The 21,777-nt window shown below is 39.7% G+C and overlaps 1 protein-coding gene across 2 annotated transcripts in view; it reads right to left on the bottom strand.

Moving 5' to 3' along the window:
- The window catches only part of YES1 (YES proto-oncogene 1, Src family tyrosine kinase), a 42,282-nt gene extending 24,002 nt beyond the window's left edge, over nucleotides 1–18,280 (bottom strand). Inside the window, exon 1 of one of the 2 annotated variants that reach the window (XM_075213380.1) lies at nucleotides 17,872–18,280. The gene's annotated coding sequence lies outside the window, so the exon portion shown is untranslated. Of the gene's footprint in view, nucleotides 1–17,563; nucleotides 17,612–17,871 lie in introns of those variants that run through there. The other variant, XM_075213381.1, reaches the window with a different exon arrangement.
- Between the last annotated feature and the right edge of the window lie 3,497 nt (nucleotides 18,281–21,777).

The following is a 21,777-nucleotide window of genomic DNA, read 5'->3' as shown; positions in this document are numbered from 1 at the left end:
TTTAACAAAAAGGTTATTTTGTAAAAATGGCCATAAAATCTGTCATTGTATTTGTTTTGAGAGCCATCAATGTAATATTTGTCTTTTTTCTAAATATTTTCTATTAATTAATGAGGCCCAACATAAGGCTTTGAGATAAAAAAAAAAAGCACCTTGAAAATTGACCTAGGTGCTCCAAGAGCCTATATAGCCTTGTCAGAATTACAAGATAGTTCAGAATGTCTGCCTATAAGCCCAAGCCTACACCACAAGCCCTTTCCTGGTGCTTGAGACTATGAAAGAAGAAGTTTTCATGTGTGCATTTTATATGTGCCAAGGCACAAAATAAAGTGCCTCCCTCTTGTGCCATAACAAATAGCCAAATGTTGTACCATGCTATTTTGGTTTGGCTCTGCAATGGCTAAAATAAAAAATATAATACTTGATTTGGAACAAAAATACTGAAACCATTGCATCTCACTACGGAAAATAAATAACCACAGTGGTGATGCAGTATTTGACTATATTTTGGTGAAATTCGTAATGTTTTTTTTTTTTAAACTAAATAAAGTTCCACAATAAACTTTGGGGCATGACCAGCAATTACATTTTTCCAATAGTTCACATCTGCTGCGCATTCAGGTCAACGAAACTGAACATCTTAGAAAGACGACACATTATTGAAAATAACAATTCATCAATAATGTGTTGATGAATTGGCAGCACCAATCAGAAACCACAATTATGGGCATCACAGCTTACGACTGGTCCTCCAGCTCATGCCCCCCCCCCCCCCCCACAACATGACAGTATAAATTTTCAGCCGAGGCCGTTAGACAACCTGAGCCATAGGAAAAATAACCACACCAAGAAGATCCTGGGACTTTGGAGAGACACTAATTAGCTGAAAAAAATTGTTTGCCTGAACATTACACATTTTTTTTTACTGAAATAGGAATTGCATCTGTTCAATTTTAAGATAACAGTAAGTAGCTCAATGCTAGAATGAACTGAGCCATGAACTGAAATTGCAAAAAAGAGAATGAAACAATCATTTGGCACTTGAAAAGGGCATTGTAAAAAGTCAATAATAAAGTTTACTGTACATGAAGATATCAAGCAAAACTTCTTTGCACAGCAAATCAAGTCGTAAAGGTTGTTATGGTAACCAGGTTTTTAGCTGTTTTGCTTGATTGGAAACAAGATTAGATTGACAAGCTGACAGAAGTGCGAGAAGAAACAACCATTTCACAGATTTCTGCCATTAACGATACAAAACCATGCTTTCAAAGAACGCAATCAACTAAGAAAAAAACCCAAAAACCTTAAAATATATCTCAGAGCACGCACATTAGATCACATCATGTAAAGAAGACATAATTTTGTTAAAATTACTGTCAGTGTAATTAGAGCAAAATCTTTCCGTTCACAAAATGGCCTCATCAAAATTGTGAAATTATTTCTTGTGGTTTTCAAAATAGTTGGGAGATTCCACACTTATATAGAGCTCAAAATAGCAATTTGTATGATGGCCAACTAGCAGCGATCCCTGATGGACATCTAGTGGGGAGTCATCAGATGTCAGTTTGGACAACGAATACGTTTCACCTTGTATCTGATGGCCATCACTTGACAGCACAAATGGAGGCCAGTCTGAGCCACATGACTGGCCCAAACGCAGAAACTTTCAGGTTTGAACACACATTTATAAATGGTGATTAGCTAGCTTAAGCAAGCATTATTTTTTTTTAATCATTTACGTAGTTTTATTCATTTTCATGCATATAGCTGGATTCAATGTTCATAACTAAGGGGTGTGTGTATCTCTAATACTTTTTCAAATATAATGTGGAATTCAAGTGCAAGGTCAGTTAAATCAAAAAGATAGCAGAAGCTTCTAAGGAGAAAAGATAGTAACGCCTCCCAAAAGTTAGGTGCTAGTAGGATTTAATATTCAACATTCAAACCACCTGCCCAATATTGTGTAGGACCCTCTCGTGCTGGCAAAACAGCTCTGACCCGCTGAGGCATAGACTCCACTAAACCTCTGAAAGCATCATGTGGTATCTGGCACCAAGATGTTAAAGGATCTACAACCAAGTCCTGCAAGTTCGGATGTGAGGCCTCCATGGCTCAGACTTGTTTTTTCAGCACATCCCACAGATGCTTGATCGGATTGAGATCTGGGGAATTTGGAAGTCAAGATAACACCTTGTACTCTTTGTCGCGTTCCTCAAACCATTCCTGAACAAATTTTGCAGTGTGGCAAGGCTGCTGAACGAGGCCACTGCCATTAGGGAATAACGTAGACACGAAAAGGTATACCTGATCTGCAACAATGTTCAGTTAGGTGGTACGTGTCAAAGTAACATCCACATGAATACCAGGACCCAAGGTTTCCCAGCAGAACATTGCCCAGAGTATCATACTGTTTCGGCATACTTGCCTTCTTCCCATAATGCATTCTGGTGCACTCTCTTCCCCAGGTAAACGACGCACACGCATGTCCACATTATGTAAAAGAAAACGTGATTCATCAGACCAGGCCACCACCTTCCATTGCTCCATGGTACAGATCTGGTGCTCGTGCCCACTGTAGGGGCTTTCAGTGGTGGACATGGGTCAGCATGGGCACTGACTCGTCTGCGGCTATGCAGTCCCATGTATAGCAAGCTCCGATGCACTGTGTATTCCAACGGGTGTAGTACCTATTAACGGTACTGACTACCCCGACAGACAAGAAGACAACAGGAGGGCACCGAATGCCTAGTACAGCAACCTGAAAAAAAACCTACTTACCAGAATGCAGATGTCTTCATGGGACAATTCGTTGTGTTGGCGACTGACCAAGATGACGTCATCACAAACCGCGACTTGTCTTAAATTGGCGATGGATGTCATTGATGTAATATAAGTATTTCTTTAGGTGTTAGGATTAGGGTTAACCATAACCCCTAAATTCACAAAAGCTGTTGCAGACCAAGTACACCCTGTGATGACGTCATCTTGCACAGTCGCCAACACAACGAGTTGTCCAATGAAGACATCTGCATCCTGGTAAGTAGGTTTTATTTCAGGTCGCTGTACTAGTCTTTCGGTGTCCTCCAGTCATCATCTTCTCTGTCGGGGTAGTCCGTACCGTTAATCTGACTACCACCGATTCGGACACCTTTCTATCATAAACAGCATTATTTTTTTTCAGCAATTTGTGCTACAGTAGATCTTCTGTGGGACTGGACCAGACGGGCAAGCCTTTGCTCCCCATGCACATCAATGAGCCTCTGGCACCTATGAGCCTGTCACCAGTTCACCGATTGTCCCTCCTTTGACCACTTTTGGTATTAACCACTGGATACCAGGAACATCCCAAAAGACATGCCATTTTGGAGACGCTCACTCAGTTGCCCGTTTTTCCTGCTTCTAACACATCAACTTCAAGAACTGACTGTTCACTTGCTGCCTAATATATATCCCACCCCTTGACAGTTGTCATTGTAACAAGATAATCAATGTTATTCACTTTACTTGTCAATGCCTTAACAGTTGTGGCTGATCGTGTGTGTGTGTGTGTGTGTGTGTGTGTGTGTGTGTGTGTGTGTGTGTGTGTGTGTGTGTGTGTGTGTGTGTGTGTGTGTGTGTGTATAATAATTTTATACACATCGAATTGTTTGCATGCAGGGAAAATACTGGCTATTTTTGCATGTAGCCCACATGTACTGGACAGCTTTATTATCACCCTGCAGTGCAACATGGTTTTCCTAAGGTGCAAATTTGCTCCTTTATTTTGCCTTGCTCTCAAGTCTAATGGAGGCCCACTGTATCTAGAAACCACTGCTAACAGTTTGTGTTGAGCCTGCCTGCATGTAACTGGAGCAAGCCTCCCGCAGCTCCTACAGTACCAGCCAATCCAGAGGCAGAGCTCGAGACCCGCCAGATTAGCAGTTTTGTGATGGAGACACCATCTGATGACACAGTTGGAGCTTGGCTGTCAGACAGAGGAGCCGCTGACATGATGAGTTAAGGAACACTGAAAGAGGGGAGAAAAAGCAAGGAATAGACAGGAAAGTAAGAAAAACATATGAAGACTGTAAGAGCGGGCAAGAAAGACAGAGAATCAGCATGGTGTAAAAAGAAGTAAGAGTGGAAGTGAAGGGGGGAATATGAGAAAACAGCAGAAAAGAAAGGAGTATGAAACAGAAGTAAACAGAACAGAGACACATGGTAAAGTGAAAATACATTAAAGAAAATGGAAGAAAAAAATACATGATAAGATGTGCTGTGCAGGAGGAGTATGTAAGAAATGTTACATTGGTAAAGATACATCATTTTGAGATGGGAGATGCATATTTTGAAATCATATTGGTATTGGCGACCCAAGAATTGTGCTGGAGAGACCAGAGATGTACATACTTGCTTTATGGTTTAAAACACAAGTTTTGAGCTGGAGTAGAGGAATGGACGTGGTGTGCAAATAAAGAGTTTTTATTTTGCAATTGGCGTCCAACTTACTCCAACAACTATTGCACTGTACCACCACGTTACAACACACTGAACAGATGTTACTGTAAAACTTGCACGTGTGGGGACCGTCTGGTCACTTATACCCATACCCAAGAGCTATTGTATTACCCACCCATGTAACCCAGGACCACACACACACACAGTGACATGGTGTTACACTTGATATAGGTCATTTTTGATTTTCATTGCCCTCCGATACCACCTAGCTCAGCTTTGCACGTTGAATACAGAGAAGATACCGCCAATGGATGTATAACCGGATTGGCTGGTACATCCTGACCGCTCACTATGGATCAGGACTGTTGGGTAGCAGGCAAAACGTTGACACAGACGTTGGGATCAACACTGTACAGCTGGAGACCGGAGAGAGGGTAAGCGCTTATCTGTTGGTCACAAGATACAGCAGGCAATAAGCGTCAGGCAGAATCTTCAAGCAGTGAAGTTTATTAATGAACGGCCCTGACAATAACCTTTATACACTAGTTACAGGTACTAGCGATCATACAGAAATACAGATGGTATCCCACAGTTGAAATATAAAATACAGCTCTTCTATAATGTTTCTGACACACGTGTTGGCAGGGGGTAACCCAGCACCCCGATTCTAGGTGGCACCACAAGGTGAGATTTTACATCTGATGAGGATGTACTATATTCCCTGAACTTGGATTTAACGTAATATAAACTTAAACATCACATCAATCTGTGATTTCCTAAATCACTTGCCATTTCATAATTCAAATAGGTTTCTTATTGCTCTAAGACACAAGATGAAAGGCCAATGACCCCCCCCTCCTGTGCATTCAAGCCAAATATATGTGTTGGTCACTCACATGAAAAGACTTAATCATCAAGGGATTAACTTTCTTACAAAACAAATTTCCTCTAACGTGTATACTGCATCAGAAATCAATACATTTCCAATTCAAAAATCAGTACATTTGCAATATACATCAGCACACTGCACCACTACTTGAAATAAATTTATTCAATAAGTTACTTATAAGTGATCCAGCCACAGTATGCAATACAAGTTACAGGAGAGCATGTACAATAGATTGGATATGATCGTTTGGAATAGTAAACCTAGTTCACAGGCCCCATCCTGGTGTGTGCGTCACTGACCGACCAGGAAACAGGAAAAAAACAAACTTTTTAAGATCTGTTGTTCAAGCTCTATCACTACACTGCCGGAACTGCACAATTGTGCCCCGCACTCAGCATCATTTCCTATTGCATATGTACATGAAAGAGGTGTACATGATCAATCTCAACACAATCCCTGTAAAAACACCACCACCAATTATGCTGGGGCTGCAGAACGCCTATTTAAGGCACATTTGGGTGTGGCTCTCAAGCCAGCCCTTGCTAGATGTAAACCCCTATACCTGGGAGGTGAATGCATCTGATTTTAACTGCATAATAAGGGTGTTTAAAGCATATAGGTCAGTGTAGGACGTGCATATAATGAGGTGCCCTTGATGCTGGGATGCAGGCTTAAATGTTTTGATAAAATATGAATGAATAGCTCATGTTTTCAATTTGCTACTTAGATACACAAAGATATGCAGTGTAAAGGATAAGCGCTGACAACTGTCTTTTTGTTTTGTATACATATATGGACGTTTATATTGCCACGCAGCTGGTACCATTTACAATAAGGGAAATACGGAGTGCGGGCTTATTGCCAAACAGCTGGTAACATATATAATATGGGCTATACGGAGCGCGGGCTTGTTTTTTTCTCTGCAGAACGCATATGTTTAGAATATTTTTAAAATTAGTAACATATTTGCATTTGATCTTTACTAGAATGCAAACATAGGCAAAGGAGTTTTCACAGTTCAAGTGCACATGGCACAATTGTTCAGAGCATCACATTTACATAAGTGAAATTAAAGGTTAAAGATAGTTCACCCTATAATTAGCAAAGGCATTTGTTCTATACTCACAATTAGTAGGTTGAAAAAAATATGTTAAATCTAATGGATGCACTATTACAACATCATAAAGACCACTTTATTATACATATAATGTATGTATGATTAATATATTATTGCTCCTGGAAATGAAGTCTGCAATCTTCCGAAATCATCATCTAGTCTTTACTTACTAAAACTATTACTCATCTACAAGTTATATACAATAGTTACACAGTGCTGCCTAGCAATAAGGCCTAGAAACCGCTCACTCCTTCAGCATGTATGTCAAACTTTTTTTTCTTTCATCAGCAAAGGAGAAGAACACAAGAATATTGTCATGACCATGGTAAGTTCTTGGATATTTTCCAATTATTTTGGCAATCTTCTTGGGATGGTAGCAGCAAATATTACAGTTAATGTACTTAACTCAAGTCTTTGGATTTCAGTGATATTTGTGAGATATATACAACCATGTGAGAGGGAGGCAAAACTGACAAATGATTTTCCAAGTAAACATAGCCGATCTGAAAGTATTTTCATGCAATAACTGCTAATAAGACACAGTTCAGAATCCATTAAGGATGTATAAGGAGTTATGACTACATAACTGAAATCAGAAAGTCATGATTTCAAAGTACGTTTCCATCTGCAGATTACACATCACAAGGTTTTAAACAAATGCTATTTATTTTAGGTCATGTTCCACTTTCTTTCCGTTTCCAATCGTCACAGAAGAAGAAAAAAGAATAAGAAAAAAAAAAGAAAAAAAGATGCAGGATACAACACATCCCCTCGCCATTGACATATCTGGTGCCCTATTCCAAATGCATATACCTAGGTTATAAACAGGTTGGGATGTGGAATGACAATGTTAGGGGGTGTTGTCCTTATTTGACCATTTCCACAACAGAAATGCTCACTCATGTTAAGTCATAATCATAACAGGGGCAAATTGTGTACAGCCATGTGCTGGCTCTGAGTTATAGCATGGAACGCCATGCTAATTAAACAAAGATAATGATGCCAATAAGGCTCACACAAATTGCCACCCTCTTACACCAACCCAACTGGAACACAGTATTATTCCTGTGATATGACTGGGATTCAAAGCTGCACAGGTGAATGCTGCTCATTGTATTAATGTGAACAATCCATACTTGTACTGTAACCTTTGGGAAGGAGGGGGCGGGTGACCTCTTGTCAGGGGGACTGCAGGTTACACTTCTGAGGTTCCTGGAAGCCATCTGTTGCTCATCCGTTCCCTAAAAGTACCTAATCATGGTATTCAAAGATGCCTATTTTTATTACAGTTTAAGATGTGCTCAACATGCAAGACACAAAAAGTTTACCACATACGGATATTCATTTTTAGGGTGAAGAATCTTTAATAAATGACCAAATTTACACACCTTAGATCCCCAAACTGTGTGGCGTGGCTCCCAGGGGTGTTGCGGCAAGGGCCAGTGGTAAGCAATGCAGGGGACTACCTGACAATTATTTTGGCTTAGGGGTGTCTTGAAAAAAATAAATAATGGAGACCCTAAGGGTGCCTCGAACTGAGAAATCTTAGGACAGTGGAACCCAAACTATGTTTTTTCATGTTTTATGCTTTAGCAAGAGTCATCATTCTTTGACTTCTTGTCTTTCTTCTTCAAGCAAACAGAAAGCTTGGAAAGGGAAGGAAGTTCTGATAATGGAACAGCAGAGCATTCCCCAAGACCTCAGCATTCCTCTGCATGTATGCATTATGTTTCTTCTGTTTAGTAATGAAGGACTCGGAAAGTATATTGAAGCAAAGGGCAACTCGAATAGATAAGTGCACTCAATCAAATGAAATAGAAACAATAATATAATCATATCCCTGCCATGGCCAATAGGCTCCACACTCCTCTGGAAACCAGAATACAAATATGTTTAGGAACACAAGACATGGGAATTAATACATTAATTCTTAATTCCACATCACTTAGAAGTAGCAACAACAATATTATGGAGATATGCAATGCATTACCTTCTTTTTTAAAGGAAGTGTTGGGTGATTGAAAAGGGTATGCATCATCTAACATGTCATAATTCTACATTGCAATTGTTGATTATTTTAAAAGGATACAGAAAATATTATTTTACTCATGCAAAAAAAATAATAATAATAAAAAAAAAAAGTTATTTATAAATAATAACAGCTCCTGGTGCTAGACTCCCTTACAGATAAAGAAGAAAAAAGGGAACTTATAGTCTTCCAGCTACAACTGCCATATATCAGAGGCTGTATAAACTCAAATCTAAGCCAAATTATTAGTTAGGCCATTCATTCTCTGTTACACGTTACAATGCAGCATCTTTTAAGACAGAAACACAAATCTTGTTCTCATTTTATTTATCCTTAAAGCCAATTTGGTGGCGCACCACTCTATCCCATCGAAAGTATGCCCCCAGCTCGGACAATACTAAAACAAAACAAAAACAAACATAAAACAAAAAATATAAAAAAAAACAAAAAGAAAAGTCAAACTGAGACTATGCCATTTAAACACAAGTTATTTGAAGTAAGTGTCCCTTAAAAGTGCTGTAGCTCATGCCTATGTGCAGCACAGTGGCTTAGTGGTTAGCACTTCTGCCTTACAGCACTGGGGTCATGAGTTCAATTCCCGACCATGGCCTTATCTGTGTGGAGTTTGTATGTTCTCCCCGTGTTTGCGTGGGTTTCCTCCCACACTCCAAAAACATACTAATAGGTTAATTGGCTGCTATTAAATTGCCCTTAGTCTCTCTCAGTCTGTGTGTGCATATGTTAGGGAATTTATATTGTAAGCTCCAGTGGGGCAGGAACTGATGTGAATGAGTTCTCTGTATAGCGCTGCGCAATTTGTGGCGCCATATAAATAGATGATGATGATGTTGATGCCTAGCCCAAAAAAATAAAAAAATATGGAAGTGCAATGAACATTCTACAAAGTGTAACCTAAGTTTACGGTCTGATCAAAACAATTCTGGTGAGATGCCCACAGATCAAGAGACTAACCGATGTGACAACGGTAGCCCAAAGCTTTTACGTAAGCGGAGTTTGAAAAAAAAGAGCTGTGCGCAGTTCCGACCGTATTCAAATGCAAACATATGTTAAGATATGTTTCCATTTGAACTTGGGTGCAAGTACACTTGCAGTTTGTAGACATACAGAACAGACTGCAGTATGCGCACAAGTGCATGACAATAGAAGGTCACATCAGAACACATGAAAATTAAATTTTTATTATGAAATAAAATAATTTATATAAATATTATTTTTTTTTTTTTTTACATTATAGAAAAAATGCTTTCAATGTGTACCGTACATACAATATGTTTAATAGTTCTCTTACTTGCATACAGATGTTCTGTGATAGATAATGGAACGAATATGTATACTTTTTAAATCAAAGCCTGAGCCGTTTCAGTCATTACTATCAGTCGGCATTTATACCAGGGTGGAAATGATATGGCAGGAACCAAGTGCACTTAGAAGAAAAAAACAGGACTTGACTCTGGGATCTCCACTTTTCAAACCTGCCGGAAAATGCTCAGCTTGATACATTTACCCCTCGGTGTGTGTAATTTCTGACAGGTCAGTTTTTTTTATTATATTGGGCCTATAATAGGCCATGAATTCGGTCTATAATGTCTATAAAATGTATTCACACATTTGGAATCAAAATGGATTTATTCTGGAATTGGGTACTTAGTAGAGACACCTTTAGTGCAGCACAGAGTATATTATTTGAGTGATATCTGAACACTGCAGCTTAAACCCAGCCTTATTTATTACTCAAGTTCCACTAGATTAAATGAAAAACAATTTTGCTCTATCCACTTTGATAAGTGTGCCAGTGCCCGAAGAAGACCATCCCATACCATTATGCTCATTCTACAATGCTTTACAGGGATTTAGGGATAGTGTTCTTGGGATGATACACAGTGTTAAGCTTGTGCGTAACATAGTGCCTAGTATTGAGGCCACAAAACTCAATCTTGGTCTCATCAGATCTTCAGTTTTACTCCACTTGGTATTTAGGTCTCCCACAAGCTATCTGGCATGTTCAAGGATTTCATGACCCTTTTCTTCACAATGGTTTTCTTCTTGCGACCCTACATTAAATCACAGATCTGTGGATTGCCCAGTTTATTACTGTTCTATGTTCAGTTTCTCCCACATCGGTCATGGAAGACTAAATCTGTCAGAGTTGCCCTTGTTGAACAGATGCAGTTTTGAAGGACAGCCAATTCCACTTCACAGTTGTACCTTATTCTACCAATTTCGTTTGGACTGGGCTACGGGGAACATTAAAAAAAGTCTTAAGAAATCTTCTTACAGCCTTCCTCCGATTGGTGCATTTTAATTTTAATGATCTTTCCTTGTTATTGCATTGAATATTCTTTGACCTTCAAGATGAAGCTTGTGTTTGTTAATGTATTTATTATTAATTATTTATATATTGCGCAGCTCTGTACAGAGAAAATGTAATTTTTGTCAGCAGCTAGTTAGCCTCTCTCTATGTTTGTGCAATGTGGGCGGAAACTGGAGCACCCGGAGGAAACCCATGCGGACATTCAAACCCCACACAGATGTACTCACAAACTACAATCCGCAAGATGAAAAAATAAAAGGGCGAAAAATGCCAAAGGGGTTGAATATTTTTTAGAGCCACTGTCTGTATAGCTATTCTTATATTTTATTTATCTTTCACACACGCATTAAAAATATTTTGTGTTAACAACAAAACAAAGTTAGAGGAAAACTGTTCAATGCTGATCTGAGCCAAATGGAAAAAAACACTATTCAAACAAAGAAGGAAAAAACTGGGCGTCCAAGCAAAGAATAAACAGAGCCTGGGCGGAAACAAAAGCACAAAGTTACAATATAAACAAGGTGTAACCAGAAATCATTGTCAAACGAGAAGCACACTGCAACGAAAAGCACACCCACATGTGTGTGAGATTTTCATACACACACACACACACACACACACACACACACATATATATATATATATATATATATATATATATATACATATATATATATATATATATATATACACATATACACACACACACACACACACACACCAGTTTCGTTAAATTTTAACAATTATTATTTAAGGCAAACATTACATTTAACATGATTGACATTATAATGCGATTTAAGGACACTTACATGAGCAAATGTCATGCCACCTATGTAATATCTATAGACATACTATTTACCCAGTGGGTACTCAAGTTGCATCCTATTGCACGTGTGTACTCTATATTAGGGGTTTCTACCCTGTTGTTAAATCTAACCATGATGTGTTTAGCCTACTCTGATCCAAAGACAAAAAGGTCTCTCCTAGGCCTTTGTTTTACTTTCAAAGCCGACACCAGACCAATAAGTTTAAAAAAGTCCTCAATAGAGAAAGTACTGGTTGCTCTTCCATAAAGGCATTTTTATAGTCTTCATGCATGTAAATACATGTAAAAATGATGATATTTTGTCACAAATAGAAAGCAACTGTCCTTTGAGCTCTCCACACCCTTTTGTATAAATCTTAAGCACCTTCTTCTAACTATGTAGAAAAACAGGACATACAATATGTCAATGGCTGACATTGTGATTTTTTTAATGATAAAATGCATAAGTCTCCCCTGTTGATGAAGATAATTGATAAATGTGTTGGGGCATGGCTTGGAGCGAGTGTCCAACATTATTCCTTCATCAGCGAGATAAAAAGGACTACTGAATTACACAACCTTAAAGGTTGAGGTACATCGGTTTATTGCCAGTTTCTGGTTAGTGTGCATTTTTATATATGTGCTAATAACATTTTTTAGATAATTTTACACTGTGGAAGTACCCTCTTTTTGGATTTGTTTATCTATATGCATTTAAGTATTAAAGTGTTTAGCAATAAAAACTGAAAAGATGTGTAGCTGTGAGGGCATTAGTGTGTCTGGGAAGTGGCAGTTATTATCTACACAATAATCAAACTAATCTGGAAGCAACAACTATGCTTTGCTCTGTTCTTCCATGTCAGAATATACTTTAAAGAACACAGTGGCTATAAAAAGTATTCATCAACTTTAGCATTTTTGCACATTTTATTTTTTGACATCATCGGTTGCTAAGTGGTTAGCACTTCTGCCTCACATTCCTGGGGTTATGAGTTCAATTTCCGTCCATGGCCTAATCTGCGTGGAGTTTGTTTGTTCTTCCCGTGTTTGTGTGGCTTTCCTCCGGGTGCTCCGGTTTCCTCCCACACCCCAAAAACATACTAGTAGGTTAATTGGCTGCTATCAAAATTGACCCTAGTCTGTCTCTCTCTGTCTGTGTGTGTATGTTAGGTAATTTAGACTGTAAGCTCCAATGGGGCAGGGATTGATGTGAATGAGTTCTCTGTACAGCGCTGCGGAATCAGTGGCGCTATATAAATAAATGGCGATGATGATTGTGTTCACCCTCTAAAAAACTCTGGTGAAGGTGATATTTGAAGATTCTGTGTTGACTGGAATTCACACGATACAATTAAAGTATTTCAAAATAAATGCACCTGTCTAAGGTCCTACAGATGTTCAATGTCATTCCATACAACAGCTTAATCGTGAAGATCAAAAAACATTCAATCCTAAACAAAGAAAATTGAAAAGCACCAATCAGGAAGTGTGTAAAGAGATTTAAAATATACACTATCAAATAAATAAAAGAAAATGAGAGACTGTGGCACAATGTTGCACTTGATTAGAACAAGCTAGCCCCCAAACAGAGCATTTGTGCAAACTATGCTCTAGCTAGGAAGAAAACCATGAGGCCAATGGCAAATCTGACAGAGTTACAGTCTTAATGACAATAGCCCTGGCATTTCCCAAAACTGCGCTTTATGGGAGACTGTCAAAAGGGAAAACATCATTGAAGAAAATTCACATGAAATCAAACCTAGAGTATGCCTAAAAGCTTGCGGGAGACTCATACAGAGTTAGGAAAACAAACAACAGTTTCATGGAACCAAGAATCAACGCAACTTTAGCCCAATACTGCTTATCCTCTCAAGAGCACTACTCCTAAAGTGAAGCACTGTAGTGGAAGCAAAATGGGATGCTTCCCTCTCCACGGACTGCAAAACTTGTCAAAATGGTGGAGCAAGATATAGATAAACCTATATATAGAAACTTGCTTCTATCTGCAAGAGACCTAGGAACTTGGGAACAGATTTATATTCTAGCTGGACAATGACCCAAACCATATAACAAAACTCACATTTTAGTAGTTCAACTACAACAGCAAACTAATGTCCTAAATATTCCAGTAATAACCTAGACCTCAATTCCATCAAGAATCTGCAAGATTTTAAAAACTACTGTTCACCAATGGAGCCCATAAACCAGATGGAGCTTGAGCAATATGGAAGAAAACTGTAGTGACCAGATGTGCAAAGTTGGTAGAGACTCCCCAAGTAGACATATAGCTCTAATGCCAGCTAAATGTGCCTCTAAACAAAGGGGGTGAATACTTTTGTAATATGCTATTGTCTGGTTTTTATTTGTAAAATATTTAGAGCTGTAGAGCTTTTTACTTGACAGGACACAGTATTTTTTGTTGACCAGTATTGAGAATTCACAAATAAATCCATGAGAAAGGGCCCAGAGCTAAGAACTACCACAGTGCCTGCGGCACACCTACCAACTGTCCCGATTTTGGCGGCACATCCTGATTATCCGGTCAAAAAAGTTGTGGGGCTCAAAAGGAAAGAGGGTGGTGTTTTACCCAAATATGTCCATTTGTGGGTGGGGCTTGGGTAGATCAGTGGCGGGGCTTATTTTACCCTGTTTAAAGGATTCCAAATGTTGGGAGGTATACTGCGGTTATCAACTGCTGGAGCCAAGAATCAGCACAGTGGCTACATCCATGAACATGTATCACAAACAGCTAATTGCTATATGCTACCTAAAATATTAAGTGTTTCCCCCATGTCTTAGACTGTAAGCTTGCTTGGCCAGGTTCATCTTTACTTTCCATTTCATATTATTGTATGTTACTTGTATCACGATCCCCTCAATGTACAGGGTTACTGATATTTGGAGATATATATATATATATATATATATATTTGATATAAGAAGACAAAGTGAGGAAAAATGCCAGAAGGGAGTAACTACTATCTCTACAGCGACTATAAAATTAGTATGTTAAATACTTATTCATAGTTTGTCTATAAATAGTTTTATTTATACAAATAGGACTTCAAGAGCAAGTAGAACCTCTATTTGACACCAGTTTTGTTTCTACATTGCTTTTTTAGGCTCTTAATAAATATGTCCCTTGTGCTCTATGAATTTAGCAAAAAAATAAGAAGTAAAAGATGGTCTGTAACCACTAAATCACTGTCTTTCCCTGGCTAGATTCCGCAATATATCATAGTAGGAAACAATTTGAGTTTGCAGCATGGGTGGGCATCTATGCATGGCTGCATAAAATACCTACTCCCAGAAGACAGAAGAGGGTATTCAGCCAAATTCAGTTAGAGTGTTATATTTGCAAAATCAAACCGGGTGTTATTAGGGCCTGCTCACACAGATCAGACAGAATAGAAACTTCACACAACTTGTGCACATAGATCATTGATCTTTATGCAACGCGTTTGGAAAACAGAAAATGGAGTAAGGTGGTTCATGCAGCATCTCTCTCTTTGTAAGCATTATAGTTCATTTCTCTATACACTCATCTGTACATACAAGGCATACAGTGGCGCACGCAGGGGGGGTGTCTGGGTCTCCAGAACCCCCCCCCCCCTCCACGCAGCTCCGTTTCGGCTGCACTGTACTATACAGCAGCCGTGGCGCTGTCTAAGAAGCGTCCGCGGCAGTGCTGTATACAATATGCTTCTTTGACAGCGCCGCGGCTGCTGTATAGTACAGTGCAGCCGAAAATGAGCTGCGCAGGCGCATGCGCGGCACCTCTCTAGGGTTCTTATTTTTCAGGGGGTGGAGGAAACCCCCCCTGAAAAATCCTCTGTGCGCCCCTGGCATAGTGCATAGAGCTATGAACACTAAAGTTTTGTTCAGAGTTTAACTTGTGTGAGCTCCACGCATAAGGCAGCAGTTCACACACAGAAGACAAACACCAATGTGATCAATCCCCTATATCTATTTATTTAGAAACCTAGATAGTCATTTACCTTAACAAAATGCACTATCAACAATTTGACCTGCATCAGAACACAATAGGACACTGTCTGAATATGTGGGAGGTGGTTTCAGTTGTCTGCAATGTAGCTGGGAGGTAATACTCTAGTAAACTTTACTTTGTAACAAAGGGGGATGTGAGTGTAACATTGATGTACATTACCATATATTATATATACATATATAATTACTTTTTGAGTTTTCAATATTTTTTATACTGATTATCATTAAAATACATCACATATACTAATTGCTGAAGGATCGCCTCACAGTTAAGATCTACTTATGCTTGATAAATACAGGCGGCCAAATTGGCAGTAAAGTCATAAAAATAAAGCAGCTTGATCCATAGACCACTTGAATAAACCGACTAGTATTTTGATTTACTCAAATAATATACTAGAACTACTAGGGTATATTCAATTAGCTGTGATGTTCCTCCAAACATCGCGGCTACGCTCCTTTTCAGGTACTACGATAGCTCATCATCGCCCCAGAGCGCCTTCGCGACAAAGACACTCCGCAGCTTATTGAATATTCCCCAGTGAGTATAAAGAACTAGGTGCCATGTGTAACGGGCAACAAATAACTTTCACAAATATACATTTTTTTCCTAAGCACAACTGACTTCCTGTCTGACAAGCTATTGGCAAAGATAGTAATTATAAAGAGAATTGAAGCATACTGCAAGGAGCTATCCAATACCTGAGAACACTGAAAAACTAAAGGCAGATTCAGCTCATCTTTTACCTGTCAGGTGTTTATTATCTAATGCTGCAATTCAATACAGGGAACTTTGTGTTTCAGGATCAGGTTAGAGATTTATTACCAAGAATGAGATATTTCTCCAGGTAGTAGGATTCACCTTCAAAGCCTCTGTTCTGAAGGTTTAGAACATAATATAACCAATATGTGAAATTTGAGAACTAAAGGACCTTGACTGAAATGAAAGGAAGTATGAGCCTGTAAAGCAGTTAAACATGGTCACATCAATGACTCATACATACAAATAAAACATTACATGTGGCACTGGATAGAAACATAACAGCATATCCAGTTTTATAAACAGCAAAGTCATTTTGCTTATAAACTACACCTCCTTGGCACAGAAAAAAAAAATCAAACCTTAGTTAATACAAAAACTAATTAGGATATTTATAAATACCTGACTACCATATTATATATAATAAATATATATATTATACACAAACATTTTCATGCTGTCCTCTTTAATCATTCAATAAAATCCTGAGAATAAAGAGACCACTGAGTTTTTCCAAACAGTTGTTGTAAGCTATCATCAGACAGGACAGCAGTCCATTTGTATGAAAGGATGAGAGAGGGAGGGTAGGGGAGCTTGTGAATGAATTCCTTTCCTCCTCCTTCTCTATGACTATTCATGTGGAAGAGGGTCAAAAGCAGGATTACAGGATTTATTTCCTCTTCCAGCACACAACACTATTAACCTCTTAAGGCACATAAGAAAAACCCCAGGTCACCATTCAACGTTACATGGGGCCTAAATAGGCTAAAGTGGTAGCATGTCACAGGTCTAATCACAGACTGTATACAAACACATCACAGTATCTTACTTTGCTTCACAAAATACAGATTGCACACTCTCAAGAGCAGCTCCTTCTCCTCAAACTAGTTTATAACACAGCTTTTCGCTACTTTGCCCCACAATCTATTTGAACTTAGAAAAAAAAAAAGTGATAATACAATTAAAAGATACAATAGTAACACAGAAATGGCTGATGGGACATCAATGAGCTGTAACAGATGGGTAAAGCATGGCCTGTAAAATCACTGTATTGTGACAGGCCTCTGTCAAAGGAAAAGCAAAGAAACATGTCATCACATATATACACAAACTTACAACAACAAAAAAAGGATACAAAAGTTGCCCTGAAGTTGCCTCCCAAACCTACCGGCTACAATGTCCTTACCATGCCCATGACACCTCCATGAGTCATCGGCCACACTGTATGGCCTGGGGAGGCTGCTTTCCTGAGGGCTGGATCAGGAAGGAAGAGCTGGGAAGGGGTGGGATGTATGGCCTAGTCTCGGGATTTCCCGATCCCAGCCCAGCAAAATAAAGGAACAATACCAGAGGAAAGACAGTAACACACCAGCTGATCACACACAGATAACATGCTATAAACATACATACATACATACATACACGTCATTCGTTTCCACATATTAAGGAAAGGTATACAGGAATCAGTGCGGGTCGGGGGCGCTCTCCTCTTACCTGGATCTACTCCAAGATCCTCGCATAAGTTACTTCTTCCTGAGAGGAATTAGACCCGAGTGATGAAGAGGAGAAGAGTGTCTGTCTCCCTCACTCTCGGAGGGATTCGGGGGCCATCAGAAGAGGATGATCGGGACAGCAATCACTCCATGTTGGTCATGAAGTCCTGGCTCTTGCACTTTGATCTCTTTCCTCCTCCTCCAGAAATCAGAGGCTGATACATCCAGGGTCCGATCCTGTGATCTCTCCCACCCTCCCTGCTCAGCGGCTCTCACTCCAATCCAGGGGGCGGAGTGGAGGAGGAGAGACAGGGGGACGTGGACCATCAATCACTGGTGTGGCAGGGAGGTTCACTACAACGCACAGGAGCAAGCAGTGGCAAGGTACAAACTTGCCGGGTGTTGTTGGTGATGTGAGTGTAGGTCCTCCCACTCCTCCTGTGCATGGTTTGCTTCCAGCTTTGGGGGGAAGAGAAGGAGGGGCAGCAGAGATGGAGATAAAGCATGCCCTGCAACATGGCTGCCTGCGTTATGTTACACATAGTGCGAGTGCCCAGATGGCTGCCTGACACCTGCTACAATTGTTCTGATTTGTTTGTGTTTGAAGTCACAAATATTACACACTTTACAAGGATATCAGTTCATTTCTCAGGTAACCCCTGCAATTAAATTCTTATGTACTTGTCCACATTGCATCAGATATTTCCATTTTGCTGTGCAGACACACACAGCAACGTCTGGACTGTAACTGAAGTTTAATACATACAGTGTGAAAATTCATACCATGCATATGATAAAGTGATCATTTATTTATAGCATTTCAAATATTTGAATCGATCACAAACTGAACAGAGCATTAAAGACTCACTAAAATTTTAAACAAGATAGATGATTTCTTACAGAGTTACTTTTATATATGTTTTATTTGTACTCAATATAGTTTTATTTTACTTTTATTATTATAGTCTTAAGTCATAAGTTTTACAGAGTCGGCCATACTTTGGCAATATATAACGGTGGTTGAGGATACAGAATACTCCAGTGCATATTATGCTATGCACTGCTGTAACAAATTTATTATGCACTGATCATAGCAAACTCTCATCCATTCTCTAATCATCTCCCATCTGGATTACTGCAACCACCTAACTGGCCTCCCCTGCTCCTGACTTGCTCCTCTTCAGTCCATACTCATTGCTGCTGCCTGTCTTCCTCTCTCAGTGGTCTACAACTGCCTTCCCTGTTTGTCAATCTCTACACAGGCTCCATTATAAAATCCTCTTTAAACTCCTCTCCCTCACATACAAAGCACTCTCTAACTCCACTCCTCCATACGTCTCCAACCTCATCTCCATGCATTCGCCCTCTACGACCACCTCCTATCCTCCCATCTGGTTACCATGCCTCATTCCTACATACAAGATTTTTCCCGTGCTGCCCTTCTCTGAAACGATCCCCCATATTCTAAAAGTTCTAAAAGCCCTAGCCTACAAATCTTCAAATGTTCTTTCAAAACCCTCCTGTTCAGGAAAGCCTACCCTTCATCCTCGTCCAGCCACTTTTTAATCCTCTTTCACTCATGAAAGAGGATTAGCTGTCCTCCTTTTCTGGCCAGAAGCTTCCCACTTTTATTACCAAATTCACTAAATTTACTAATATTAAATGTGAATAAGTGTTTAATTGTTCTGTCTAGCTGTTATTTCATCTTCTGACCCAAGGCAGTCAACTCTGTAAAGGTTCAAATTGCTTGGGAGATCTTATGGGACTCCTCAAGCTTGGCAAAATGCTGGAGAGGTTTGACCATGCAGGGGCAAACGCAGGTTTTGTAGAGGGGTTTCCACACCACGCCACCAGTGGGTGTGGCCAGCATGCATGGGGGCGTGGCTATAATTTTAGACAGTGCTTGGCTGCTTTCCAACTCTTGTATCCCCATAATATACATGGGCAATGTCTCCCTTTTCAAGCAGAGCTGTGTGAAGTGGGAGCAGGGTCCAGCCACCTCAATTATACAGTGCCCCAGGCTTGGATGGGGGTTTCCAGGCACTAGGAAACCCCCCTCGGTTTGCCTATGCCATGTGAACAACCTGCTACCTTATTAGATGAGCCCCTTGTGACACCAAATGACCCCTAATAACCATCGTCGTCATCTTAGTTTATTTATAAGGCACCACAGAATCTACAGCACTGCACAATCAACACAAAATAAACAGTAATATACAGATAAGTAAGGGGCAAGAAAAATCGTAGATTCAGTGAAAATCAATACAGAAGAGACAAAAGAGAAAGCAACTACATAAGAAGACACAACTGGAACAAAGGAAACGGAAAGGATGAGAAGATAGGAGCTAGAAAGGGACAAATATAAACATTCAAGAGGAGTACGGAAGTTAAAGGTGTGGATGGAGGGAAGCAAGAAGATGAGGTAGGTGGAGTGAGAGGAGGAATTTGTTTAGTATTCTGTGGGGTAGTAAATGGAGATAATAGTACTGGGAGAGTTTTGTGGGAGCACTTGAAAGATTTGAGGTTGGGGGCGACTGGTCAAACGTGGCAGGAAGTCCATAGGTGGGGAGCCGCTCTGGCAAAGTCCTGAAGGCTGAAGTGGGAAGTGGTGATAGGACAGGCAAAGGTCATTGACAGACCATAGTGGGCAGTATTTCTTGACAAGGTCGGAGATCTAGGAAGGGAAGACCACTAGGAAGTGGGCTTTATAGGTAAAGGTAAGCAGCTTGAATTGTATTCTGGAAAGAATGGGAGCCAATGGAGAGCTTTGCAGAGAGACACAGTAGAAGAGGAATGGCAGGAGAGAAAGATTAGTCATGATGCCAAATTCAAGGCAGATTGAAGGAGGAAAAGACGTTTGACAGAGTAGAAGATATCAATAATCAATACAGTAGATAACAAAAGTGTGAATGATGGTCTTGGTGGCATCCGGAAAGTGGAAAGGGTGAATCTTGGCAATATTGTGGAGGTGACAGGATTGGGTGAGGGTCTGGATGTGGAGTGTGATGATCCCTAGACAGCGTGCATTGTGAACAAGGCTGAGGGTGGTACCATCAACCTTAGGGGAGATAGCAGGAGGGTATGTAACACTGGGTGGTGGAAATATGATAAGCTAAGTAATAACACACCCAAACCACTGTGAAAGGCTGATCTTCAATAATATTTACAACTGTTAATAGAATCCATAATCACATTAAAATATCCAGTTCCAAACCCTTCCATACCATCAGTGGCCTAGCTACAATCAGAGCTATGTTAATGTGGTCTGAACCCATAATTGGATTAATAATTGGTATAGCGGATGAGACCCAGGTAGTGGTGATTAGTCTATACAGCCCTTAAGAAAAATGAATCTGCCTTCCCTAACCTTTTTAACTTATTGTGTCTTTAAGGTTACCGATATATGTAAAAATGTTGCAACCATTTCATGTTAGACCCCAAGTTGTCAGTAAACCACCATGTGGGGTAAGGAGGACAAAATATACTTTTGGGGCTGTCTCTTCACGGAAGTGCGTTTCCTGAAGCATGCTTACCTGAGCATTGGATTGCTTCAAATTTAGGAAAATCTGTGACACCTGGTTTGGGCAATTCATACTCTTATTATTATATAAGACTACCTTTAACATAACCATATAAGTACAACATACAATTCTAATTCTGGGCAAGCCATCCAGATGACATTAAACCCTTCCAGATGGACTTGCTGTCAAAAGCTGGACGCTCAAGGCAGGCTCAGGGTAAAGCTTCTGACAATACTTCATACAGGAAACTTGTTACCTGTACGGAAACCTGCATAACATGCAGAAATAGCTCTTTAAGAATAATTGTTTGTTTGTTCCTGATGTGACAAAATACCTAATTAATCAAAGAAAAGAATGACATTCCCTCTCAACATTTTATGATCTAA

This window comes from Mixophyes fleayi, chromosome 5 (genome assembly GCF_038048845.1).
Source record: "Mixophyes fleayi isolate aMixFle1 chromosome 5, aMixFle1.hap1, whole genome shotgun sequence".
NCBI classification, from domain to species: Eukaryota; Metazoa; Chordata; class Amphibia; order Anura; family Limnodynastidae; genus Mixophyes; species Mixophyes fleayi.
Note: the sequence above shows the minus strand (reverse complement) of the source record. Positions and strands in the feature narration are given on the sequence as shown.